The sequence below is a fragment of the Salmo trutta genome, chromosome 25 (genome assembly GCF_901001165.1).
Source record: "Salmo trutta chromosome 25, fSalTru1.1, whole genome shotgun sequence".
Taxonomy (NCBI): Eukaryota; Metazoa; Chordata; class Actinopteri; order Salmoniformes; family Salmonidae; genus Salmo; species Salmo trutta.
The window spans coordinates 45,142,434-45,165,050 of NC_042981.1; the positions used below are offsets into that span (position 1 = coordinate 45,142,434).

At 42.6% G+C, this 22,617-nt stretch overlaps 1 protein-coding gene across 2 annotated transcripts in view; it reads right to left on the reverse strand.

Annotated features, from left to right (window-relative positions):
- Window positions 1–22,617, reverse strand: part of LOC115162612 (leucine-rich repeat and fibronectin type-III domain-containing protein 2) — a 254,891-nt gene that overhangs the window by 95,653 nt on the left and 136,621 nt on the right. For both annotated transcript variants that reach the window (XM_029714078.1, XM_029714077.1), the window contains exon 2: window positions 5,366–5,548. The gene's annotated coding sequence lies outside the window, so the exon portion shown is untranslated. The remainder of the gene's footprint in view (window positions 1–5,365; window positions 5,549–22,617) is intronic.

Below are 22,617 nucleotides of genomic sequence, written 5' to 3' on the forward strand. Positions count from 1 at the left end.
CCTCCTGACAGAGCTGGTGTAACTGAGTCAGGTTTGTAGGCCTCCTTGCTTGCACACACTTTTTCAGTTCTGCCCACAAATGTTCTATATGATTGAGGTCAGGGCTTTGTGATGGCCACTCCAATATCTTGGCTTCATTGTCCTTAAGTCATTTTGCCACAACTTTGGAAGTATGCTTGGGGTCATTGTTCATTTGGAAGACCCATTTGCAACCAAACTTTAACTTCCTGACTGATGTCTTGAGATGTTGTGTCAATATATGCACATCATTTTCCTACCTCATGATGCCATCTATTTTGTGAAGTGCACCAATCCCTTCTGCAGCAAAGCACCCCCACAACATGATGCTGCCACCCCCGTGCTTCACGGTTGGGATGGTGTTCTTCGGGTTCCAAGCCTCCCCCTTTTTCCTCCAAACATAATGATGGTCATTATGGCCAAACAGTTCTATTTTTGTTTCACCAGACCAGAGGACATTTCTCCAAAAAGTACGCTCTTTGTCGCCATGTGCAATTGCAAACAGTTTTTATGGCGGTTTGGGAGCAGTGGCTTCTTCCTTGCTGAGCGGCCTTTCAGGTTGTCGATATAGGACTCGTTTTACTGTGGCTATAGATACTTTTGTACCTGTTTGCTCCAGCATCTTCACAAGGTCCTTTGCTGTTGTTCTGGGATTGATTTGAACTTTTTGCACCAAAGTACATTCATCTTTAGGAGACAGAACGTGTCTCCTTCCTGAGCGGTATGACCCACTGGAATTGTGATACAGTGAATTATAAATGAAATGATCTGTCTGTAAACAATTGTTGGAAAAATCATGTGTCTCGTGCACAAAGTAGATGTCCTAACCGACTTCCAAAAACTAGTTTGTTAACAAGAAATTTGTGGAGTGGTTGAAAAACAAGATTTAATGACTCCAACCTAAGTGTATGTAAACTTCCGACTTCAACTGTATATACCTGTTCTGAAAGGCCCCAGAGTCTGCAACACCATTAAGCAAGCGGCACCACCAAGCAAGTGACACCATGAAGACCAAGGAGATCTCCAAACACGTCAGGGACAAAGTTGTGGAGAAGTATAGATCTGGGTTGGGTTATAAAAAAATATCTGAAACTTTGAACATCCCACGGAGCACCATTAAATCCAATATTAAAAATTGAAAGAATATGGCACCACAACAAACCTGCCAAGAGAGGGCCGCCCACCAAAACTCACGGATAAGGCAAGGAGGGCATTAATCAGAGAGGCAACAAAAAGGCCAAAGAAAACCCTGAAGGAGCTGCAAAGCTCCACAGCGGAGATTGGAATATCTGTCCAAAGGACCACTTTAAGCCATACACTCCACAGAGCTAGGCTTTATGGAAGAGTGGACAAAAAAAAAGCCATTGCTTAAAGAAAAAAATAAGCAAACACGTCTGGCGTTCGCCAAAAGGCATGTGGGAGACTCCCCAAACATATGGAAAAAGGTACTCTGATCAGATGAGACTAAAAATGAGCTTTTTGGCCATCAAGGAAAATACTATGTCTGGCGCAAACCCAACACCTCTCATCACCCCGAGAATACCATTCGTCACAGTGAAGCATGGCAGGGACTGGGAAACTGGTCAGAATTGAAGAAATGGTGGATGGAGCTAAGTACAGGAAAATTCTTGAGGGAAACCTGTTTCAATCTTCCAGAGATTTGAGACTGGGACGGAGGTTCACCTTCCAGCAGGACAATGACTCTAAGCATACTGCTAAAGCAACACTCGAGTGGTTTAAGGGTAAACATTTAAATGTCTTGGAATGGCCTAGTCAAAGCCCAGACCTCAATCCAATTGAGAATCTGTGGTATGACTTAAAGATTGCTGTACAATAGCGGAACCCATCCAACTTGAAGGAGCTGGAGCAGTTTTGCCTTGAAGAATGGGAAAAAATCCCAATGGCTAGATGTGCCAAGCTTATAGAGACATACCCCAAGAGACTTGCTGCTGTAATTGCTGAGAAAGGTGGCTCTACAAAGTATTGATTTTGAGGGGGTGAATAGTTATGCACTCTCAAGTTTTCTGCTTTTTTGTCTTATTTCTTTCACCTTCAAAGTGCTAGGCGTGTTGTGTAATCAAATGATACAACACCCCCAAAAAATCAATTTTAATTCCAGGTTACAAGGCAACAAAATAGGAAAACTGCCAAGGGGGTGAAAACTTTCGCTAGCCACTGTATACAGTAGAAACGACATCACTATATACAGAGGCAATTACTTTGGTAGGAACGTACACATAGTTATTATTTGTTAGGAAAACAACAATTGAGGCAATGCGAGTGCCGGCCAGAAACTGTGCCAGTTTGTGCAAAACTGTGCAAATGTCTGCATACCTGGTGTGTGGAAAAAATGGGGAAGGGCTCTTTTCAAAGAGGGAAGTTTGACCTCAAACATAAATTATCTGCAACACAGAAATGTGCTACGTCTATGTGAATTAATGAGAGTCCACTAACCCTTTAATCATAGGTTAATGTTACTTTGTGTCTCTAAAATCACAGTCATGTGACAGTCTTTTTAATTGAAACGTCCACTTGTCGGCCTTTGACCAGATCAATTTTTTCCGCATTAAATGTTTTATTTTCATAACTGATACATTTTCAAATATGCTACAGCCTACACATAATATTCTGTCCATATGAACATATTTACTTTAGGCCATATAAAGAACAGCTATGCATGATTTAATGAAAATAAGCAAACAGACACAACATTGTTTTCACATTCATTAATAAAAGACTCATGAACAGAAATAGGCTATACAGCTGGCTTCACAGTTTCCCAGTCAAATAGGCCTGCAAGGAAACTCACTGTATCTCAACAACGTTGATTGTGCGAGGGGCTCTCTGCGCTGCGTAGTACCTCGACAAAAATACATTAAAGCTGTTACACTACACCAAGTCACTACATAGACATAGGCATCGTTACTAACTCAGTTGCTGGAGAGGAAGGACACACAAAGGATTTAACCATGTGACTTTAAGACAGTTACAGAGTTAATGGCTGTGATAGAAGAAAACTGAGCATGGATCAACAACATTGTAGTTATTCCACAAATCTAACCTAATTTACAGAGTGAAAGAAGGAAGCCTGTTTGCAACAAGGCACTAAAGTAATAGTGCAAAAAATATGACAAAGCAATACATTTTTTTTCCTGAATACAAAGTCTTATGTTTGGAGCAAATCCAATACAACTCATTACTGAGTACCACACTCCATATTTTCAAGCATAGTGGTGGCTGCATCATGTTATGGGTATGCTTGTAATCATTAAGGACTGGGGAGTTTTTCAGGATAAAAAATAAGCGGAATGGAGCTAAGCACAGGCAAAATCCTAGAGGAAAACCTATTTCAGTCTGCTTTCCACGAGACACTGGGAGATTAATTCACCTTTCAGCAAGACTATAACCTAAAACACAAGGCCAAATCTACGCTGGAGTTGCTTACCGAGAAGACAGTGAATGTTCATGAGCGGCCGAGTTAGGGTTTTGACTTAAATTTGCTTGAAAATCTATGGCAAGACCCAAAAATGGTTGTCTAGCAATAATCAACAACCAATTTGACAGAGCTTGAAGAATTTTGAAAATAATAATGGGCAAATGTTGCACAATCGAGGTGTTGAAAGCTCTTAGAGACTTACCCAGAAGGACTCTGTAATCACTACCAAAGGTGATTCTAACATTTATTGACTCATGGGGTTGAATACTTATCTAATCAAGATATATTTGTGCCAGTCCCTTGACTTAAAAAAATAAAAAATAAGTTACAGCCTTCTTCTAAAATGGATGAAATTTTTTTTTTTTCCCTCATCAATCTACACACTACCCCATAATGAAAAAGCAGAAACAGGTTTTTGGAAATATTTGCTAATTGATAAAAAAAAAATGAACATATGACATTTACATAAGTATTCAGACCCTTTACTCAGTACTTTGTTGAAGCACCTTTGGCAGTGATTACAGCCTCGAGTCTTCTTGGGTATGATGCTACAAGCTTGGCACACCTGTATTTTCAGGGAGTTTCTCCAATTCTTCTCTGCAGATCCTCTCAAGCTCTGTCAGGTTGGGTGGGGAGCATTGCTGCACAGCAATTTCCAGGTCTCTCCAGAGCTGTTCGATCCGGGGTCTGGCTGAGCCACACAAGGACATTCTGTGTTGTTTTGGCTGTGTGCTTAGAGTCGTTGTCCTGTTGGAAGGTGAACCTTCACCCCAGTCTGAGGTCCTAAGCGCTCTGGAGCAGGTTTTCATCAAGGATCTCTCTGTACTTTGCTCCATCCATCTTTTCCTCGATTCTGCCTAGTCTCCCAGTCACTGCCCCTGAAAAACACCCCCACAGCATGATGCTGCCACCACCATGCTTCACCGTAGGGATGGAGCCAGGTTTCCTACAGACGTGACGCTTGGCATTCAGGCCGAAGAGTTCAATCTTGGTTTTATCAGACCAGAGAATCTTGTTTCTCATGAACTGAGAGTCCCTTAAGTTCCTATTGGAAAACTCCAAGCGGGCTGTCATGTGCCTTTTACTGAGGAGTGGCTTCCGTCTGGCCACTCTACCATAAAGGCCTGGTTGGTGGACTGCTAAAGAGATGGTTGTCCTTCTTGAAGGTTCTCCCATCTCCACAGAGGAACTCTAGACCTCTGTCAGAGTGACCATCGGGATCTTGGTCACCTCCCTGACCAAGGCCCTTCTCCCCTGATTGCTCAGTTTTGCCAGGCGGCCAGCTCTAGGAAGAGTCTTGGTGGTTCCAAACTTCTTCCATTTAAGAATGATGGAGGCCACTGTGTTCTTGGGGACCTTCAATGCTGCAGAAATGTTTTGGTACCCTTCCCCAGATCTGTGCATCGTCACAAACCTGTCTCGGATCTCTACGGACAATTCCTTCAACCTCATTGCTTGATTTTGCTCTGACATGCACTGTCCACTGTGGGACCTTATATAGACAGGTGTGTACCCTTCCAAATCTTGTCCAATCAATTGAATTTACCATAGGTGGACTTCAATCAAGTTGTAGAAACATCTCAAGGATGATCAATGGAAACAGGATGCACCTGAGCTCAATTTCAAGTCTCATAGCAAAGGGTCTGAATACTTATGTAAATAAGGTATCTCTTTTTTATTTTGAATGCATTTGGAAAAATGTCTAAAAACCTGTTTTGCTTTGTCATTATGGTGTATTTTGTGTAGATTGATGAAAAAGTATTTCATCCATTTTAGAAAAAGGCTGTTAAGTAACAAAATGTGGAAACAGTCAAGGGGTCTGAATACTTTCCGAATGCACGTAAGTGAACAGTAAAGTATGAGTGTGTTAGGTGATAGTGTGTTTGTAAATTGTTGATTTTATGTACTTACAGAGTGAGATGGGGTTAGATGGAAAGTTGCTTCGGTCTGGTAGTCGGCCTCATACTCCTTTGTTGTTGATCATCATTGGCGGTCATCCTGTTACAAAACCTCATTCTTGAATTGCTGTCATTATTTTCTGCTGTTAGCTGACGTTCTGCTATCACTTCCTTCCGGTTATGACCTTCGGGTCACCTGAAAGGAACAAACCAACCAAGTTAGGATAAGTGAGAGGAGAGAACACCTTATTACTGATTAATTTATCCACCTTCCGATTGCTCCCAGACAGAATTCATCAGTTTTGAACTTGTGCAAGCCTTGGGCTATAAGATTTAATGCCCGCTCTAATAAGTGATTCATACTTTAGTTGTTTAGTTGTAAACAAAGCAATACAGAGGGTGGTGTGGACAGCCCAGAACATCTCTGGGGCCGCGCTCCCTGCCATCCAGCACCTCTATATCAGGCGGTGTCAGAGGAAGGCCCGAAAAATTGCAGAAAACTCCAGCCACCCAAGCCATAGTGTTCACTCTGCTACCGTCCGGCGAACAGTACTGGATCACCAGCTCTCAGAACAACACTCTCCAAGACAGTTTCTACCCCCAAGCCATAAGACTGCTTAATAGCCAGACTGCTAAATATTCAATTAATGGTAACTCTATCTTGCATTGACCCTACGCACACACACTCAACTTGATATACAAACCATATACACACTCATTCACACACACTACATTGACATTCCCAAACACATTGACATACTCTACATGCGCACATCACACAACACAAACACATATATACGCATCACACACTCTCACACACACAAACATTTACATTCATCATTTGCTGCTGTTGCTCTGTTCTTTATTTTACCGTAATTTCCGGACTATTAAGTGCACCTGAATATAAGCCGCACCCACTGAATTAAAAAATATATATTATATTGAACATAAATAAACCGCACATGTCTATAAGCCGCAGGTGCCTACCGGTACATTGAAACAAATTAACTTTACACAGGCTTTAACCTGTTGGGGATAGGGGGCAGTATTTGCACGGCCGGATAAAAAACGTACCCGATTTAATCTGGTTACTACTCCTGCCCAGTAACTAGAATATGCATATAATTATTGGCTTTGGATAGAAAACACCCTAAAGTTTCTAAAACTGTTTGAATGGTGTCTGTGAGTATAACAGAACTCATATGGCAGGCAAAAACCTGAGAAGATTCCTTACAGGAAGTGGCCTGTCTGACCATTTCTTGCCCTCCTTGATCATCTCTATCCAAAACAGGGGATCTCTGCTGTTACGTGACACTTCCTATGGCTCCCATAGGCTCTCAGAACCCGGGAAAAAGCTGAATGATGTAATTCCATCCCCAGGCTGAAACACACTAGCGCTTTTGGCAAGTGCTCTATCAGAGGGCCATCAGACTGAGGCTCGTGCATGAGGGGATAGCATGCTTTTACTTTCGCTCTCTTTGTAATAAAAAGCGATTTCCCGGTCGGAATATTATCGCTTTTTTACGAGAAAAATGGCATAAAAATTGATTTTAAACAGCGGTTGACATGCTTCGAAGTACGGTAATGGAATATTTAGAAATTTTTTGTCACGAAATGCGTCGTGCTCGTCACCCTTATTTACCCTTTCGGATAGTGTCTTGAACGCACAAACAAAACGCCGCTATTTGGATATAACAATGGATTATTTGGGACCAAACCAACATTTGTTATTGAAGTAGAAGTCCTGGGAGTGCATTCTGACGAAGAACAGCAAAGGTAATAACATTTTTCTTATAGTAAATCTGACTTTGGTGAGTGCTAAACTTGCTGGGTGTCTAAATAGCTAGCCCTGTGATGCCGGGCTATCTACTTAGAATATTGCAAAATGTGCTTTCACCGAAAGCTATTTTAAAATCGGACATATCGAGTGCATAGAGGAGTTCTGTATCTATAATTCTTAAAATAATTGTTATGTTTTTTGTGAACGTTTATCGTGAGTAATTTAGTAAATTCACCGGAAGTGTTCGGTGGGAATGCTAGTCACATGCTAGTCACCTGCTAATGTAAAAAGCTGGTTTTTGATATAAATATGAACTTGATTGAACAGACATGCATGTATTGTATAACATAATGTCCTAAGATTGTCATGTGTTGAAGATCATCAAAGGTTAGTGCTGCATTTAGCTATGGTTTGGGTTTATGTGACATTATATGCTAGCTTGAAAAATGGGTGTCTGATTATTTCTGGCTGGGTACTCTGCTGACATAATCTAATGTTTTGCTTTCGTTGTAAAGCCTTTTTCAAATCGGACAGTGTGGTTAGATTAACGAGAGTCTTGTCTTTAAAATGGTGTAAAATAGTCATTAGTTTGAGAAATTGAAGTAATAGCATTTCTAAGGTATTTGAATAACGCGCCACGGGATTCAACTGGCTGTTGAGTAGGTGGGACGCAAGCTTCGTTTTCGTTCATTTTGAAGAATCTTTTATACAATGGGTTAAAGTTTTGTATAGTTACTCCAGGTCTAAATAGTAAATAATGGCTACTTCTCAGAAAGTATTACATTTTCAAGAGGAGTAAAACAAGGCTGTCCATTATCGGCATATTTATTATGGCCATCGAAATGTTTGTCACGCCCTGACCATAGAGAGCCCTTGGTTCTCTATGGTGTTGTAGGTCAGGGCGTGACTAGGGGGTGTTCTAGTCTTTTCATCTCAAAGTTGGTGCTCTTGGTATGGTTCCTAATTAGAGGCAGCTGATATTCGTTGTATCTAATTGGGGATCATACTTAAAGAGTCCCTGTTCCCACCTGCTTTGTGGGATATTGTTTTGTGTTAGTGTGTTGAGCACTACGATTTCACGTCTGTTGTATGTTGGTTGTTTTCTTAGTTTCACTTTAAATATGTGGAACTCAAATCACTCTGCGCCTTGGTCCGACCTTTTCTACGAGTGTGACAGAATATCCCACCAAACAAGGACCAAGCAGCGTGCAACGGAGGGAAAAGTGAGTTGGGCCTGGGAAGAGATCATGGGAGGATGTGAGACCCTTCCTTGGCAGGAGTCGCCAGGAAATCAGGAAGGACAGCGACGACGCCAGGAGCCGCGGCCACAGAAACCCCAAGATTTCTTTGGGGGGGGGGCACGAGGGGTGGTCGGACGAACCAAGGAGAGAGCCAGAGCCCCCTGGGATTCGATGGAGCAGAGTGAGGAGGGAAATCGGAGAATGACTTTGGCGAGGAGTATGCTGCAGCGCAGGCGTGCTGAAGAGCGTGACACCAGTCCGGTGCCATCTGTGCCAGCTCCCAGCACTCGCCCTGAAAAGCCAGAGACCATCAGGGAGGCGATGGAGAACTTGGGGGAGAGAGAGAGGAGAGAGATGTTGGTCAATTGTGTTCTGCTCAACATTCGACCTGAAGAGCCTGTCAGCAGTCTGGTGAAGTCTGTGCCGGTTTCACGCATCTGGCCTCCAATGCGCCTCCCCAGTCCGGTATGTCCTGTGCCAGCTCCCCGCACTTGCCCTAAAGTGCGTGTCACCAGTCCGGTGCCACCTGTGCCGGCTCCACGCACCAGGCCTCCAGTGCGCCTCCTCAGTCCGGTACAGCTATGCCAGCTCCCCGCACTCGCCCTGAAGTGCGTGTCAACAGTCCGGTGCCACCTGTACTGGCTCGACGCACTAGGCCTCCAGTGAGCCTCTCCAGCCCGGCGCGTCCTGTGCCGGCTCCACGCACTCGACCTGAGGAGCGTGTTATCAGTCCGGTGCAGCCGATGCCCAGTCCAGGCATGGTGTCCAGTCCCACTCCCTGGTAGGAACCTCCCTCTGCGCCGGTGCCCAGTCCAGGCACGGTGTCCAGTCCCACTGTTACGGATACAGGTATCCTGTGTATGTATCCTGTATGTGTATTTATTTTCTCTCCTTCTCCTCCTCACAGGTGACAATCATCACTCCCCAATCAGTCATCAATCAGAAGACACCTGTTCCTTTTCCCTCAACCAATCACATCCCCTTTCCCTTGGTTTAAAAACCCAGTCCATTGTTTTCTCCACAGATCAATCTCTCTGTAACTCATTCTGTAACTCATTCGCTCTCTGTGTATCGATCTCTTTTGTTTTTGCAACTACATGTCACATTTGTCCGGTTATCCTGTGAGTATTGTTTTGTTGTTTGACTGTTTGTTTGGTGTGAAAAGGGGGTACCAAGACAAGTCGCCCATGGGCATACATTACCCATAGGAATACTTTGTCTAAGTACCCTAGTTAGAACTGGGCGGACCACCCACTGTATTTTTGGTTAGTTAGCTAGCTGTTGTTGAAGTAGGCTAGTCTAGCTTAGGGGTGTTTTGGATTATTGTTTCTTTGCTTGGGTCCAGCTCAGCCCCTTTTCTCACACCCCTTTACCGTGTGTTTAAAATAAACCCTGAGTGTTTGACGGTAGATTTCAGTTGTCTGTGGTTTTTGTTCTCACTGTAACTTGTCGCTATTATAATTTGCATGATTTATGTTACGGGTCTCGTATCCATCCCCCCTAGACTGCAGGACCAAAAGGGATTCGTAACACCCGCTCCAAGGCCGGAGCCTTCCTCTGCGCCGGTGCCCAGTCCAGGCACGGCGTCCAACCCAGCTCCATGGCCGGAACCTTCCTCTGCGCCGGTGCCCAGTCTAGGCACGGCGTCCAACCCAGCTCCATGTCCGGAACCTTCCTCTGCGCTGGTGCCCAGTCCAGGCATGGTGTCCAGTCCCGCTCCAAGGCCGGAGCCTTCCTCAGCGCCGGTGCCCAGTCCAGGCACGGCGTCCAACCCAGCTCCATGGCCGGAGCCTTCCTCTGCGCCGGTGCCCAGTCCAGGCACGGCGTCCAGTCCCACTCCATGGCAGGAGCCTTCCTCTGCGCCGGTGCCCAGTCCAGGCACGGCGTCCAACCCAGCTCCATGGCCGGAGCCCTCCTCTGCGCCAGTGCCCAGTCCAGGCATGGCATCCAGTACCACTCCAAGGCCAGAGCCTTCATCTGCGCCGATGCCCAGTCCAAGCACGGCGTTCAGCCCGGCGCCATGGCCGGATCCGGGGTCTGGGCGGGGGCGGTGACCCGCACCGGAGCTGCCACCGACACTAGTCACCCCCCCACCCTCCCCATTTGGTTTCAGGTTTTGCGGCCGGAGTCCGCACCTTTGGGGGGGTACTGTCACGCCCTGACCATAGAGAGCCCTTGGTTCTCTATGGTGTTGTTGGTCAGGGCGTGACTAGGGGGTGTTCTAGTCTTTTCATCTCTATGTTGGTGCTCTTGGTATGGTTCCCAATTAGAGGCAGCTGATGTTCGTTGTCTCTAATTGGGGATCATACTTAACCTGTTTAGGATAGGGGGCAGTATTTTCACGGCCGGATAAAAAACGTACCCGATTTAATATGGAGTTGGTCCCTCCCTTTGCTACTATAACAGCATCCACTCTTCTGGGAAGGCTTTCCACTAGATATTGGAACATTGGTTTCGGGGACTTGCTTCCATTCAGTCACAAGAGCATCTAATTCATATAAAAGGTTGAGGTCAGGGCTCAGTGCAAGCCAGTCAAATTCTTCCACACCGAACTTGACAAACCATTTCTGTATGGACCTCACTTTGTACACAAAGGCATTGTCATGCTGAAACAGGAAAGGGCCTTCCCCAAACTGTTGCCACAAAGTTGGAAGCACATAATTGTCTAGAATGTAATTCTATGCTGCAGTGTTATAATTTTCCTTCACTGGAAAAAGGGTCCTAGCCCGAACCATGAAATACAGCCCTAGACCCTTATTCCTCCTCCACCAAACTTTGCAGTTGGCACTATGCATTGGGGCAGGTAGCGTTCTCCTGGCATCCACAACTAGGTATTGAGTGTTGCAATCGTGGACAGACCACTTGGTGGTCCTGTTCTTTGAGCTTGTGTGGCCACTTCGCTCCTAGACGTTTCCGCTTCACAATAACAGCACTTACAGAAGCACTAGCAGGCCAGAAATTTGACGAACTGACTTGTTGGAAATGTGGCATCCTATGACGGTCCCACGTTGAAAGTCACGGAGCTCCTCAGTAAGGCCATTCTACTGCCAATGTTTCTCTATGGAGATTGCATGGCTGTGTGCTCGATTTTATAAACCTGTCAGCAACGGATGTGGCTGAAATAGCCCGAATCCTCTAATTTGAAGGGGTGTCCACATACTTATTTTTGTATATGTAGTGTATCTGCAATAACACCCCCCCCAATTTCTTTTTTCTAATAATAAGTATTGCAGAGTGACATTTCTTTCTCTTCAGATGCCTCACCAAGGACATTTTACATTGTATTGGGATAATGCAGAGAAAATATTGACTTTTAAACAGCCATGACATGCTATACAGTGTCAGACAAATTACTATGTCATGAAGCCATTGTGGCACAACACCTCAAGGGAATGCCACCAAGAATTCCATGGAATATCTCTCTATAGCCCAAAGTCAGCTCAGTGCCTTGTCCAAGGCTGGGCATTGTTTGCTACCAAACAAGCATGGAGCTGTAAAAGTTAAACCAAAATTCAGATGTTTACAATTTCATGTTTATGTCATCCATATCGCACATTGCAGGCTTTCATTTAAGTTTTATCCGGTTTTGTTATCAGCATCAGAGCCATAACCAGACAATTAACAGCAAAAACAAATCCATCATCATGTAGCAGGTTGGGAAAACTATGCAGCCAAGCGCTGAGTCATGTTCACTTGGCTGATGCTAGCATGGATTGTAGCTAAGTAGCAGCCGACTCTATACCATAAAATAAGCATGAAATCAATGAAACTATAATGAACAGTTTTGTTTACTTTGTCTTTGTTCTGCCCTTGCATTGAGTGTATATTCATCTTCAGCCAAACTGCATCAGAAAGATTGCGACAGTAATGAAAGTACGAAATCAATTAAGCGGCAGCAATATCAGCTTTTGTTGACTTTGTCTTTCCCATGCCCTTGCGCTGGCTTTGTACTTTTCACCTGAATAAAAAAATCAGCAAAGTACAGGAAGTAAGTAGCCTGTACTAAAAAGATCCAATTTCTTTATGCAAACACAGTCCCCATAATGACATGACAGGTTGGTGAATATCCTATGGTATTATATCAGAGGGGATTTACATGTGGCATTATGGGTGCAAATGAGGTTTCTCAAAGACTTGTGGGTCATGAGAATGGGCCGCACGTCCCCCTGCCCTGCTGTTGGTGAAGTTTTGATCCGAGCATCAGTCGGTTGGGCCCAACCCGTCCCTTTGAATGCAAATGGGTGACGTCTTCAAAGCAGCCTCTCCCACAAGTCACCTTATGGTGTCAGGACTGATGTAAGAGAAAGCTCCACACAGGCAGTCTGGTGTACCGAGGTATCAAAGCATTGGCCTTATGAGAGGGCTATGTGTGAGCACAATATAGAAGCATATGCTGTACATGTGGTTGGGAGGGAGGGAGGGAGGGAGGGAGGGAGGGAGGGAGGGAGGGAGGGAGGGAGGGAGAAAGCCAATAGTTAACGGACCAGTTAGGGACTTAACTGCTTCTTAAATGTTGTATTTCTTTGTATTTTCCAAAATGTACACTGTCAAAATTAAAATTATTTATAGAGTTCATGTCAATGCATAAATCACACCAAAATACTTTTTTTTGTGTGTAATTCTTTCATTTAAGTGTGCACATAGTGAGAGAGGAATGTGTTTGGCTAGAAATGTTTACTATACATGTGATGATGGAGTTTTCAAAACAACTGCCCACCCGATTGATACCAATAATCATGTTAACATTTAATTTAGAAGGTTTTTGGGGAAGCCTTTCTGTCTACTCTTAAGACAGTTATCATTAGCATTCCTAATTGGCTATACAAAGTGAATCACAAGAAATACAAATCACTGATGCATTATTTTCATATCTTGTCCGGAACTTCTGCGAATGAATACATTTTTGAATTAATTCTAAACATTTAATTAATCTTGTACTGTTTGACCAAAAAAAATGTATATTGTTGAATTCCGTTTCAATGTCTGGATTCCGTGATTCTGCCCATCATGATTTTATAGGGCCCTAAGCTGTGAATGAAGAGGTAGAACTTCGATGTCACGGTTGTCGTAGGAATGAGCGGACCAAAGTGCAGTGTGTGTGTCGTTCCACATTTTATTTATACTGTGAAACTATGCAATACATAAATAAACTGAATGACAAAAAACAACAAACTGTGACGCAGAGGTGAAACATACACTACTCAAAATCAATCTCCCACAAACCCAGGTGGGACAAACACCAACTTAAATATGACCTCCAATTAGAGACAACGATGACCAGCTGCCTCTAATTGGAGATCATCCCAAACACAGCCCAACATAGAAATACAATACTTGAACAACCCAACATAGAAATACAAAACTAGAACATAACAACATAGAAAAAATAAACTAGAAAACCCCCCTGTCACGCCCTGACCTACTCTACCATAGAAAATAACAGCTTACTATGGTCAGGACGTGACATTTGAAACGCGTAATTTTTTTAGGAAGTAACAAAAGTAACATGTACATTAAAATTCTGTGGTAACCACCATCTAATCTTTGATGGTTTTGGGGGCCGAATTTCCACAGAATTCAAATAACTCAGTGGCAGTTGCATCTGTCAATAATTACCCATCTGTGAGTGTTATGGGGGGCTCACTGTGGGCAGAAAGAGAGACTGAAGAGTGCACTTTAAATGTTCCTGTTATCCATTAAACAACGTGGGGTCCAGACCATTACACTAAAAGGCCATATATTTCTGAACTATAAACATCAGATCTGCAAACACAGTGCATACAGTATAATCTAATCTGGCATTATCTAGAGCCCTATACCACGAATGTAGTTTGAGAAGTTAGCAAGGTAACTTTGGTCAACTCATTGTTCAACTTGGGATAAGCAGTACCACAAAAGTGGCTCACCTTTTAGCCAGGTACATTTCTATGGCAACGAATCCTTCAGGTCTAACCTGCTCATTTATCGTGAATAAAGTGTCTGAGTTGAGGACCAATGAAATCAGATTCCTTCCCTCTCGCAAAGATTGTGTCATCATCCACTTCATTTGAAGAAGACAAATTATTAAATATCATTAATCAAATGTGTTTTTCTGTATAAAAAAACTATGTTAAAATACCTATCACATTACACATTTAGTAACGAAAAATGCACACAGCAAAACATTTGTATGACACTCGACAGGAGTGGTAAAAAAGGTGCTTGTGCATTGATAACCACACCAAAGCACACCGAAGTAATACAATAAAGACGGCACTTCAAAAGTCCATTTCACACGATAGCCTGCTGAATTTGCAAGATACTGTCATTTTTCTTTCATTTTGATTTTGGCACAAATGTAAATGTGGCACTGACTTGCCAACAGATTGATGATTCAGCATTGTCTCAGTAAAGAGTTCGACTAGCCACGTGTGACATGCACACGCCGTTACAAGCCTGCTAGAGCTAGTGGCAGGCGGACAAGCAATATCCACCGTCGTAGTACGGATGAAGCCTGACCTGGAATGGGAAGCTAACTGAAGCTTTAGAAAACCCTGAGTATATCTAGATTGCTTCGTAGTATACACCTCTGTACAGAAGGCTACATAATATATAATTAATCTGTAACAACGTTGATGTCCTTTCACACCATTGCGCGTCACTCTGTCAGTTTTTTAATGCCAACAATTGTTTCTACAGCACAGTGCGTTCGCCACGGGGGTGGTCAAACTGTGGTTGTCTACTATGTTTAGCATTGCACTGTTTACCTGTACTCAGAACTATGGCATTGGTTGAGTGAGTAGGGGTTGATGCATAATTCATATGTGTGGGAGAGAAACCTGCTGTGCTTCAAGTTAGAATTCGCTACCCAGCCTCAAACTCACTCCACCTGATCATCATAATGGTGCTTTACCCAGTATCAAGCAGTTCTGCAGGCATGGAATCTTGTGAGAATAGAGAATAGGCAGTGTGTGTGCATGAGAACAGAGAGGGACGTGTGTGTGTGTGTGTGTGTGTGTGTGTGTGTGTGTGTGTGTGTGTGTGTGTGTGTGTGTGTGTGTGTGTGTGTGTGTGTGTGTGTGTGTGTTGGACCTAAAAAGAGGGAGAGAGTGAATGAGTGTGCGACTGTTGGAATAATGGGGAGTATTGTGCAAGTATTGTACATTTCACCGGCATGATGAATCTGGTGTATTTATAGTCTTATTTGCATACAATAAATATTATGAAGCCATATAATTGACTGAGGAAGTTGAGCCCCGTAGTCCCATAAAACATGAGAATTTATGCACTGAAAACGGAAAACGTTTTAAACGGAATCCAATGGAGCCTTGTAATGATGTGATTTGGGATCCTATTCAACAAAATAACCTAATTAAACACCTCCCGATGATTCTATCATCTGTGTTTAAAGCAGAAAGGACACATGGGTAAAGATTATAAACCTAATCTGAAATTGATTTTATATCGTGTTTTCTGTCATCCTGGTTCAGGTTCTAATATGGGTGTCACGCCCTGACCATAGAGAGCCTTTTTATTCTCTATGTTGGTTAGGTCGGGGTGTGACTAGGGTGTGTAATCTAGGTTGTCTATTTCTATGTTGGCCTGGTATGGTTCCCAATCAGAGGCAGCTGTTTTTTGTTGTCTCTGATTTGCGATCATATTTAGTCAGCCATTTCCCAACTGTGTTTTGTGGGATCTTGTTTTTGTGTAGTTGCCTGTGAGCACTTCACTTGCTTCACGGTTCGTTTATTGTTTTGTTTTTGCTGAAGTTTCACTTTATAATAAAGATGTGGAACGCTACGTACGCTGCGCCTTGGTCCGGTTCTTACGACGAATGTGACAATGGGCTCTAATGCATTTTGGTTTTGAAAACGTTTTTCTTTGGTGCAACAATACAATTCTAAAACAAGACCAATATATGACATTAGCCTATACAGCAGCCAGTCATCTGAAGCACTGTGGATTTCTTTGCAACAAAACATCCTAAATGTTTACGAGCCCAATGTATGACATTAGCCTATACAACTGTTGATTGAGACTGATGAGCATATGCAAATGAAGGAGCAATACCCCAAATCAAATGGGTTTGTGGTTGCTTTGTAGTTTGCTCATTCTAATCACACAGAGAGTCACCAGAGTAGAACAATCATAGACTATGAGAGGATTACACAATGAGTTACACTTTTTAAACAGCTTTTCATGCACCAGCCTGACAAGGTGCAGCGTTAGATTCCACCACTGCCTACTATTACGAGAGTATTCCTCTCCTAGTACAGGGTCTATTGTAACTTATCAACTCACCATGTGGGTGGTTACCACACTGACATTGTTCTCCTGTGCTGGAAGGTCAGTCTTCAGAGATGACAAAGGGTGACATTTCAAAAGGCCATGCCATCTTTTGAGTTCACTGTAACCTCTCTCACTTTGAAGCTTCTGTTATTTTTCGAAAAGTGTTGCAAATGTTTGAAAATGGGGTTCATTACGAAGTGTTAAAACTGAAGAAAAAAAATGTAAACGTATGAACTGAGTTACATAACATACCTTTGCGGTGCCCAATTTAGGACATCCTTAGTTGCACGCAGTAGATCTCAAGTCAGTGGTGTACGAAGCCTTCAGGGATGTCTGGTTTCAGATTAAAATATATGGCCATGAGAGCACTATTTTCTGGGCTAGCTTGCAGACTTAAACCCATTTCAGTCTCCACTAGGCTGCCAGGCACTCCAAGCAAAGCCCTAGTGGCATGGGCCCAAGCAGTCATGATAAAAGTGTGTCTGCTACCAAAGCAATGTGCGTGAAGTCAACTCGTTTGGCTACTGTTCTACCTGATGATGAAAAATATTTGGGGTTTTGCCACACTGCATGAATTAAAAGGGAACAGTGCTCATTTTAATAAATCCATTTCCACCTTGGTATTAAGTGGCACCTTTGAAAAACACAGCTCCAATAGCATTTAACTTACAAACATGTAGTGTAGAGAATATACACGCTCAATATACAAAACGTAATGTCAAAAGGCTCTATGGAATTACAGATTGTCCACTTAATGACATCGAAGTATCATGTGTGTGTTTGTGCATGTGAATCGCTAGTCCGCTTGTACTCCAAGTAATGGGCTTCGGATCAGAAAATGGCTACCTGAAGCAAAGAGGTCCTGTCAGAACACAGACACTGGGGAAGCCTCCCTCAACACTCCCCTTGCGCTCTCCCTGAAACACCTTCACAGGCCAGTGTCTGAGCCAGCCAGCAGACTAGATAAGAGTGACAGTGTATTGTACACAATTGAAGAGAAAGAATTAACACTTCAAGGCGGTTTTGCTAAAGTTCTTCGTCTCCAGGATTGTAATTATGCGGTCTTTGTGAAAACACTGTGTGGAATATAAAGACTTGTTTTCCCTGGGTACAGCGGCACATACATATAACCTACAATCTGATAGGGCAGGGGTTCGTAAACTTTTTCAGCCTGGGACCCAAATTAGAAATTCTGTGTTTTCCTGGGACCCAAGCTTAGGAAAATATGCAACTATACATAAATATCGGTACATTCCAATGCCATTATGCCAAAAAATAATGCAATTCCCATAAATATATTTTCATGTTTATTTTTCCCCATTTAAAAACACCCTTACATACCTGTCTAGTTTGGAACTGTTGCTGTTAAAATACAATAAATCATTTCATTTTGAACTGGAATAAACGGATTGATCATATCACACAGATGTGTAACAGAACACACACACACACAGGCTTTTGAATGTGCAACCCTAAGTAACAGTACGGTTAAATAATTATCAGGCCTACTGTACATCTCACTGCATAAATTATTGTTGATAGACAGTCTAGGTTGGAACTGTTGCTGTTAAAATAAAAAATAAAAAAATTCTGAACTGGAATTAACTGATTGATCACATCACACAGATGTAGACCAGAAAACACACACATATACACAAACTCCTAATGAGAGGTGTGTGTGGCTGGTTGAAGTTTTCAACAAGCATGTCTATTCTGGGCTCTACTATTTGACAGTGCAACACAGAGATCATGCACAGCATTGACACGGTTTCTATACTTCAGAACCCTGACTTGCACAGGTATGTGGTGTCAAACTGGATCAGAACATCTACTGCTTTCTCAGTCAGGCAGGAGACCGCTTCCTGCTGCAGATGAGCAACCCAGAACTGTGTTAGTGTTTGCCTCAAAAAGCATCTTGCTTCAATCAGTTTATTCCAGTTCAGAATAAAAATCATTACTTGTAACAGCAACAGTTCCAACCTAGACAATAATTTCTACAGTAAAATGTACAGTAGGCAAGATCATTTTTCATCTTAATCTGTCCTGTTTCTTAGGGTTGCACTATCAGTATCTAGTTAGCTTTCTTTGGGTAACGTTAGCTATTAGCTGTGTAATGTTACACGGCCAAGGGATTGTTTGAAAGAGAAACTCATCTATTACTATGAGAGATAGTACTCCCTTATTTCTGCTGTTATAAAATGACAACAATGCCTTGTTAGTTGACTTACTTTTCCACTTTCGAAGCACTGTTTCCTGAAGCATTCTGCCTTGTTCTGAAAGAACTCCCTGGGTTTACCGTCATGTTGTGCCTGGATGTTTGATCAGGACGTGTCATTTTATTAACTTGTTCGTTTTGAGAGGCTCATTACTAAGCACTTCCCTACACAAAACCACATTGTGGGCGCTCCTCATTATTTCTCAAAGTTTGTATGAAAGAGACAAAAATTCAGCACTGTATTTGCGTTTCATGACGATTGAGCTCAGTCAGAACTTGTGTCTAGCATGAGTCCATTTCATGACAGCGGTGAGTGATGGCAAGAGGGATCTTCAAGAAAAGTGCAGAAAAAAGATCAGATAAACCGCAAAGCACACAGGCATCTCCCTCTACCTCTCCCACTCACGCAGCTGCCAAACTGAGCAGGGACTGCTGCTAAGCAGAGAGCGCACTGAACCCGAGTTCGCAGTTGCACTTGGCCAAATCAATTCCAGTAATTAATGAAATAATTATACATTTACCCATACTTTAAGAAACGCTGCTTTAAGGAATTAATAATAATAACGTAATCAAATAAAAAAATTATTCATATACACAAATGAAATATGTTTTATTTCATAGAAACTTCCAATTGTTCTATTGGTGACTACCCATTGTGGACCTAACAGAGACAATGGAATATTTGTATGTTTTGGCAATTGAATGCTCACCATTTTTGGCTTTGGAATTCCCAATAAGAAGCTCTATTTAGTAATGCATTTAATGTTTCAAAAATGATCAAAACGAAATCGAAACCGTGATTATTTCGTAACTCAACACCTGGATTCGGTCTTATGTAGCAAAATGTGAAATGTTTTTTTTTTTCATTGGATAAAAATAGAGACTCAGAGCTACAAAATGGTATATCATATACTGCATTTGAGGAACAATGGGAAAGGAATTCTACTTTGAAAGTTGATCAAATTGTAAACTCACTTTTGAGAAAAATTGCCTTTGAATGTTTTGGTATCTAATGAAGAGCTCTTCTTTGTCTACAACCATTTAGCATCGTTCACACCCTCTTAAGCTTTAGCCCCACCCATCTAGTTTCGCTCTCGGAGCGCACACTTGACGCTCTGACCGATGATTTGTTTACCTCTGGATAACTTGAAAACAGCCTAACCAGCTCTGCTGGCAACAATTTCATTATGTTTTTTGCAGACGTTTACTGACACCGGCCATATTCAACGGGTGTTGTACACACGTCACGTAACGTTAGCCAACGAGCCAGCCAACTAACGTTAGCTAGTTAAACAACAATGAACAAAGTGCCAATAATGCCAAACATTAGGCTCTAACTAGGTGGTGAAGGTGGGGCACCACAAGAGTACGTTCTCAGCACCTAAAACCCTCACAAACTTTTACAGATGCACAATTGAGAGCATCCTGTCAGGCTGTATCACCGCCTGGTACGGCAACTGCACCGCCCACAGTCGCAGGGCTCTCCAGAGGGTGGTGCGGTCTGCCCAAAGCATCCCCTTGGGGAAACTACCTGCCCTCCAGTACACCTACAGCACCCAATGTCACAGGAAGGCCAAAAAGTGAATCAAGGACAACAAACCACCCGAGCAGCTGCTTGTTTACGCCACTATCATCCAGAAGGCGAGGTCAGTACAGATGCATCAAAGCTGGGACCGAGAGACTGAAAAACAGCTTCTATCTCAAGGCCATCAGACGGTTAAATAGCCATCACCAGCACATTAGAGGCTGCTGCCCTATATACATAGACATGAAATCATTGGCCACTTTAATAATGGAACACTAGTCACTTTAATAATGTTTATTTTGCATTACTCATCTCATATGTATATACTGCATCCCATCCTATTCTACTGTATCTTAGTCTATGCCACTCTAACATTGCTCGTCCAAATATTTAAATATTCTTAATTCCATTCCTTTACTTTAGATTTGTGTGTATTGTTTGTATTGTTGTGAAATTGTTAGATATTACTTGTTAGATATTTGTCATACGCGTCGTAAGGGACAGACCAAGGCGCAGCGTGTAGAGTGCTCATCTTAATTTATTATAGGAGACCACTTAAACAGAAAAAATACAATGACTAACAGTTCCGTAAGGTACAAAGACTATAACGGAAAACAACCACCCACAACCCACAGGAAAAAACAGGCTGCCTAAGTATGGCTTCCAATCAGAGACAACGAAAGACACCTGCCTCTGATTGGAAACCATACTCGGCCACACATAGAAAATAAACATAGAAAATGAAAAATAGAACCAATCCCCTCTAAACAAACCAACCCCAAAACACACAAAAACAACACCACCTGCCACGCCCTGAACATTCTACAATGACAAATGACCCCTTTACTGGTCAGGACGTGACAATATTACTGCACTGTTGAAGATAGAAACACAAGCATTTCACTACACCCTCAATAACATCTGCTAAACACGTGTATGTGACAAATAACATTTGATTTGATTTTATGGCAATAGCAGCTGGGTTTATGCTCCCTCTGCTCACACTTGCGGCTGAGAAATCAACAACATCAACAGGACGTTCCTCTACTTTTCTGAACTCTCTCAGGCTACAAACAAACTCAAGAAGCTCTGATACCTAGTTTACCCTCTGGAGAATATAGAGGATCTTAGCTGCAGTATATACTTTAAAATTACTTGATACTGTCTACTTATTGATCATATTTTAATACCCTGCAACAAGCACGTACCTAGGAGATTAATGCAAAGCCTTGTCTGCTTCAAATTTGACCACAAACACAAGATTATGTTAACACAACATGGTGAGAGACAGAAACATAATCAATAAATGCAATAGTCTTGATAGAGTGCCTTCAGAAAGTATTCATACCCCTTTACTTATTCCAGATTTTGTTGTTTTACAGCCTGAATTAAAAATGTTTTAAATATATATTTTTTTCTCACCTATCTACACACAATACCCATAATGAAAAAGTGAAAATATGTTTATATAAAATTGTTGCTAATATCTCATTTACATAAGTATTCACACCCCTGGGTCAATACTTTGAAGAATAACATTTGTGAGTCTTTCTGTGTCACGTCCTGACCAGTATAGGGGTTATTTGTTATTGTAGTTTGGTCAGGACGTGGCAGGGGGTATTTGGTTTATGTGGTTCGGGGTGTGTGTCTATGTAGAGGGGTGTTTGATTTATGTATTCTGGGGTTTTTGGGTACTGTTCTATGTTAGTGTATTTCTATGTTCTGTCTAGTCTAGTCTATTTCTATGTTTAGTTTATTGGGGTTGGACCTTCAATTGGAAGCAGCTGGTTATCGTTGCTTCTGATTGAATGTCCTATAAGTAGGAGTTTGTTGTCATGGGTTTTTGTGGGAGATTGTGCTGTGTATAGCTTTGTGCCTTACTGGCCTGTTATTAGTCGTTGTGTTTTTTTGTGTATGTGTTTGTTTTGATTTACCTTCTTTGTCCAGTTAATAAAAGAAGATGAGTGCACATATTCCTGCTGCGTTTTGGTCCACTCTACCCTACGACAACCGTGACAGAATCTCCCACCAACCACGGACCAAGCAGCGGGGGAAGGAGCAGCAGGTGAGGAATTATATGGACTATCTGGAAACCTGGACATGGGAGGAAATTCTGGACGGGGCTGGACCTTGGCATCAGGCTGGGGAATATTGTCGTCCACCGGAGGAGATAGAGGCAGCCAAGGCAGAGCGGCGCGGGTATGAGGCTTTTTGCGCGCCGATGGGGAAGCATGAG